This window comes from Engraulis encrasicolus, chromosome 11 (assembly GCF_034702125.1).
Source record: "Engraulis encrasicolus isolate BLACKSEA-1 chromosome 11, IST_EnEncr_1.0, whole genome shotgun sequence".
Lineage (NCBI taxonomy): Eukaryota > Metazoa > Chordata > Actinopteri > Clupeiformes > Engraulidae > Engraulis > Engraulis encrasicolus.
Genome location: NC_085867.1, coordinates 17,388,122 through 17,393,791, shown reverse-complemented (window position 1 = coordinate 17,393,791; position 5,670 = coordinate 17,388,122). Strand labels below are relative to the sequence as shown.

Sequence of the window (5,670 nt, the reverse complement as noted above, 5' to 3'; positions counted from 1 at the left end):
ACTAAGTACGGTCAAAGAAAAGTACACTTTAAGTATATGGGGTTTTCACCTGGGATGGTTTGAGATGGTTCAAATCAGTTTGAACCAGTTTGATTCGAACCAAACCAACAGCTCGATCCAAACCAGTTTGATCTTGTTTGAGCCGGTTTAAAACCAGTCTGAAACGTTTTGAACCAGTTTGATCTGGTCTTCACCAGTTTGAACCAAACCAATTTACTCATTCTAACTCATTCACTCATTGACATCAGCATGAGTCAGGATGAAGCCATTGTTCTGATTATTTAAACTAAAGGGATAGGCTACCGACAGTCTATTTGGGGGTCTCACCACAGTCCCGTCCCGAGACCAGTATAAAAGCGTTTTCCTGGTGACATAGTGTTGTGTCTTGCACTTACCTTTATCCTACCTGCAGATGGCTGCGTGCTTACTACCTGCTACCTACGATACCGTACAGTGCTACTACCTACGATACCACATTTTTTGGCGACGAGGATGTCTGTAACCGTACCCCTACCTGCTCTGTTCCTGCCTTTTCCTGGGGAGCCGGCAATCGCATTGCCGACTTGGATGAAAATGTTCGACAATTACATGCTTGTCATTGCGGCTACGGGGGACTCCTGGCCAGAAGCTAGGAAGCGCGCCGTGCTTCTACATGCACTTGGGACAGAGGGACAACGGATCTTCTATTCATTGCCGAATACAGGTACTACCTACAAATCTGCCCTGGAGGCTTTGAATAAACACTTTGTGCCCAAAGTCAATGTGATCGTGGAACGTCACAAATTCCGCCAGAGAGCACAGCGACCTGACGAGTCGATTAATGAGTATGTAGCCGCCCTGCGAGAGCTAGCATCCCAATGTGAATTCCGTGTCATGGAAGACCAAATGCTACGTGATCAGTTTATCGAGCGAGTCGCTAACACTCGCATCAGAGACAGACTTTTAATAGAATCGGACTTGACGTTTGAGAAGGCCATTTATTTATAAATAATTGTATTACCTGTATTTTAAGTGGTGCCCATATCACAAGCATACCTTGACTATTGTTATTAAGAGGAGAGAGGGGACAAATATAAGAAGACTTAAAATGTAAGGTGAAAGTGGATTGAAGAATGCTTCTGTACTGTTGGACCACAGTGCTACACATGCTAATGCTAGCACCCCTGCATCGCTGACGGTTGGAGCACTGACGTGTATAGTATAACTGGACTGCGGATGTTCGATGTGTTGTGAAGCAACGGCTGGGGGCGGGACATGGGACGATTTTTGGGCGGAAGAAGGAAGTAGAGCGCCTTTTTCCATTGATCTCTATGGTGGACTTGAAGCCATATAGTTCCTAGGCAATTCTTGCCGAGTCGGCCCTGTTTCGTTAAAACGGTAGTCTCCCCTCCCTCCCAAACAACCCAGATATTTTTTTCGGGCTGACCCTTTATTTAAGAAAGCTATTAAAATAGTTTAAATGACCAATGAGCATGGCTATTTGGGTTGATTGGCAGTTGCCATTCTTTAGAATTATTGTTTTGATTGACAGGCAGGCCGTTGTCAAGGAGAAGGGCGAGTCTCGCGGCGTCTCCAGGGGAAGCCCCCTCCCTCCCTGCTGCATTACTTTCAACCAGCTCTGCTTTCAAACAGCTTCATTACTGCGATGGGTTATTTAATTTTGGTACACTTTCCCCACAAATATGCGTTGTTGTACTTTTGGATGTACTTCTCCGTACTCTGTAAGGACCTCTGCAGTTTTGGTAAGTAAAATAAAAACATGTATATACGTGGCTGATTGACCAAAATGACTGAGCTTTGTTAAACAAAACACGTACGACAATGCTAGCTTGTTATTAGCCCAAGACAGCATGCTGATCTTTCAGTGTTTGATGATCTGTCGGCTTGTCAAGTAACTTAATTATAATTTGAATGCCATTGCTTTTGAAAGCAAAATGTGTCTGTTTGGCGTGCGTCAGGTGTAATTCCCTCCTTCCGTACCGTAGCCAAGTCCTTACATCAAGATGAGTAAACATTTCACTACCATTCTGGCACTATGCTGGCCAGTGGCCACATCGGAAAAGCAACGTAGTCTAGCTGTGTTCCTCCGTCAACTGTTAAATATTGTTTGTTTCTGTGTTGCCAAATTGCTAGTTGGTGATGAAATGATGGTCATTGGTACGTTCGTTTTCAGTATGCAAATTGCGTCATTAATGTTGACTGTACTGAGTGACGAGTGCATAGTGTAATGCAAATTGTGTCATTAATGTTTAATTGTAGGCCTACTGACGAGTGCATTGTGTAGTAAACATTTCCCCATCCTCATGTGACATGGTTTCATTCTGTAGGCAAACAACAAACCACACTTCACCTGGAAAACAGAGCCAGGACTCACTGTCAGGTAAGTAAAGTTTCAAATCCTTAAAGTATGCTCCTGAGTTAAGACCAGAGACCTTCCAATGTAAAGCTAACACCATCATCTGCTTACTCTGCATGTGTTTATATATTAGTAATAAAATAGTAATGAAATATAGTCCAGGAAGACAGATACTGAGGCACTCAAGGTTGCAATTTTTTTTAAAACTTTTTTTATTTGGCTACAATGCCTACGCGTTTCGGCCCTTATGGCCTTCTTCAGGGCGTATCAAGCTTGTATCCTTGATACGCCCTGAAGAAGGCCATAAGGGCCGAAACGCGTAGGCATTGTAGCCAAATAAAAAAGTTTTTTTTTAAAGAATTGCAACCTTGAGTGCCTCAGCATCTGTCTTCCTGGACCAAGTTTGAGAGCCTCTACACTGATGAGCACCAAGGAAAAAAAGGTGAAGACCCAGAAGCACTCCAATTACCTGCTTGTGAGTAATGAAATATATGTTGTTCTCATCACCCTTCGTTTGTCATCATTTTCTTTACAGATGTCTGAAAATGTACAGTAGGCTACACGCCAGCAGGTCTCACCATAGTCAACATCATCAAGGATTGTCACTCTGACCTGAGAAGAGGCCCCATAGAGACACGGACAAGGACCAGCCACTGTTGCCAGTGCACAACTGAGGACCCGACCAGCCTGCTGCCATCTATGATACTATATAGTACCCGGTATGTAACATTACACTACACTCAGCCAATGCTTTCATCCAAAGCTTATCACTTATTTTTACATGTGCCTCCCAATTTGAAGGGACAAAAAGTAATTGGACTGGATAAAAGTATACATCAAGCGTAGTAAACTCTTAGCATTTTGTCAGTAGCCACTATCTTCAATAATTACAAGGGTACCAATTCTATTGACAGATATGCATGCCCACACCATGAAACTACCACCCCATGATTTTCACTGATTAGGCAGCATGCTTTGAAACATGAGCAGCCCATCTCCTTATCTATTGTGTTTTCTTCCCATGAACCTAAGTTGTTGGTGTATCAAACGGTGACGTATTCTCATCACACTTCATATGCCATTATTTTATTTACAGCGGAGCGGTCTGAAGACGTGGAGTACACTGCAGCAGGTATCACATGACCAAGGACTTGGACAACGTCTCTGTTTACATCTATAGTGTATTACACAAGTGAGTCTACACCCCCATATTTCTGCAGATGTAATGGGACAATAAAGACATTTGAAAACTGAAAATGAAGTCTGCACTTCAAGCTCATCACATTAAATAAGTAAAACAGGAGCTTGGTGAGCAGACTTAATTTTCAGTTGTCATTTGACTTTGTTAGTCCTGCACCCAAAACTTTTTTGAGAAGGATGTTCATGGGTTTTTCCTTTTTAAACAAATGTAGACATTTGTAGACACTGAAATGTTATAGTTACTCTATATATACCAGTGATATGCTTCAATTATGTTAATGTTACATTAATTATTTTTTTTTTAAATAGATTTGTATTTATCGTTACAGCTGAAGATGTGCACAGTACGCTACTTCCTGCATCCTACCACCACAGAGGATCCGATATGCAGAACCAGCTTCAAAAACCATTGCAATTATGAAACACAGTTAATAAATGCTTATATACAGCAGCCCGCACATTTTGTTTAATTTGTAATATTGGTTAACACACTATTGTAACAACTGTTTAGATCGGTGTTTCCCAACCAGGGGTACATGTACCACTAGGGGTACGTGAACACAATGCAGGTGGTACATGCATTGGCAGGTATCAATAAAAAGAAATGTATGGAGCATAATCATATTGGGATAGAGCAGTGGTTCCTAACCTATGGGTCGGGACCCAACTTATGGGTCGCCAAAGATCCACAGTGGGTCGCTAAGCCCTCTTGATTTTAAGGGGTTTCGTTTTAATACCATATAGCCCATGTTGAATATATGACAAAGTAAAGCTTTTAAACTGATATATGCATAGAGGCAACAAAATGTAAGCGACACATTAAACAGTCATTCTATATTTGACTGAAGACAAATTGAGGAATACAATTTTCTAATGAGTTTCCGCATGACTCCCTCTCGCCTGGGACTCCCTCTCGCGTGGGCGCTGGCATGATTGGGTCACCAAAGCTTACAATGGTAAAAATATGGGTCCCTGAAGAAAAAGGTTGGGAACCACTGGGATAGAGGAAGATATACAGTAGACTAGAGCATGAGGGAGGGGGTACTCATGGTATGACAAAAATGCTTAGGGGGTACATGAGACAAAAAAGAAGTTGGGAGACACTGTGTGATTGAAGTAATGCATTTCTTACAAGCTTGGGGAAGAATGTCCACTCCATGATTTGCAAGTTTAAAAAGCTGAACATAAGGGTGAATATTTCATTTTAATCTTTATGTCAAGCATACAAAACACCCAGATGTTTAGTCATAGCCTACTGTAGGCCAGCTATGTTTTACTAACTGAAAGGTGTTAACTTTGGTTTGTTTACCATACCGTCTACTTCTAAGAGTGATTTTGTATTCTGAATCTTTTCAAAAACTGGGGGGGATCAGCAAAAAAATGGTCATGATGACTGCTCGACACCGGCAATCTTCATCTTCAATCTTCCGGATGACAGCTTGGCGTCGAGGAGCCTTTCTTCAGCGTCCATGGTTTGTCTGTCAAACGGAAAGGTTTTGCATGTCATTTGATGCCCAAACATTCAAAGTTATTTACAAATGTCCGTAGAGGATTAACTTGGTGTGGCAGACACAAACCAAACAATATTTTACGCAGATGTACAACATGAAAATTGGACCATTCTGAGCTCTCATACAAAAGCAATGTTGATACTGAGTATTGCTGACATGGATTATGTTTTGCCAAACGGTACGCCGACCCCAAAGACACATCTGCATGTTCTGTGTACAGCTCTGTTTGTAGCCTAACTTCCCATTTATCTTTAATTGCGGCTACATTACAACGTGGTGAAGTAACTTATAGTAAGCTAGGTCTTTCGCCACTCGGCTGGCTCACGTTAGATGCTAAGCTAAAATTATTATGGTCATCATAACAAGCTCTTCAAGGTTTCGTTAACCCAAAGTATCATTTTATTAATAGCATGGTATATTTGCCATACTTACCGATCACCAGTTCCATTTGAACTTGTGTTGCTGTTTTTATGACAATCAAGGGTTTCTGTGTCGACCAGTTCCACAGCTGAAAAGTGGGTTCAATATTTCTGCTGGGGACGCCATGTCATATTCGGGTGGGAGGGGCGGGACATGTCTTGAAGTGTCTGTTTGTGGATTGGC

The 5,670-nt window shown here is 41.9% G+C and overlaps 1 long non-coding RNA gene across 3 annotated transcripts; it reads left to right on the top strand.

The window, feature by feature from the left end:
- The first annotated feature begins 1,191 nt into the window (after positions 1–1,191).
- LOC134458820 (uncharacterized) lies at positions 1,192–4,248 on the top strand. 3 transcript variants are annotated; one of them, XR_010036650.1, is made up of 4 exons: positions 1,192–1,742; positions 2,328–2,380; positions 2,892–3,075; positions 3,453–3,833. It is a non-coding gene; the product is annotated as an uncharacterized LOC134458820 (long non-coding RNA). The 3 variants fall into 3 exon arrangements; XR_010036651.1 differs by lacking the exon at positions 1,192–1,742 and adding an exon at positions 3,886–4,248 and having other exon boundaries at positions 1,817–2,380; positions 3,453–3,548; XR_010036649.1 differs by lacking the exon at positions 1,192–1,742 and having other exon boundaries at positions 1,817–2,380.
- The last annotated feature ends 1,422 nt before the right edge of the window (positions 4,249–5,670 follow it).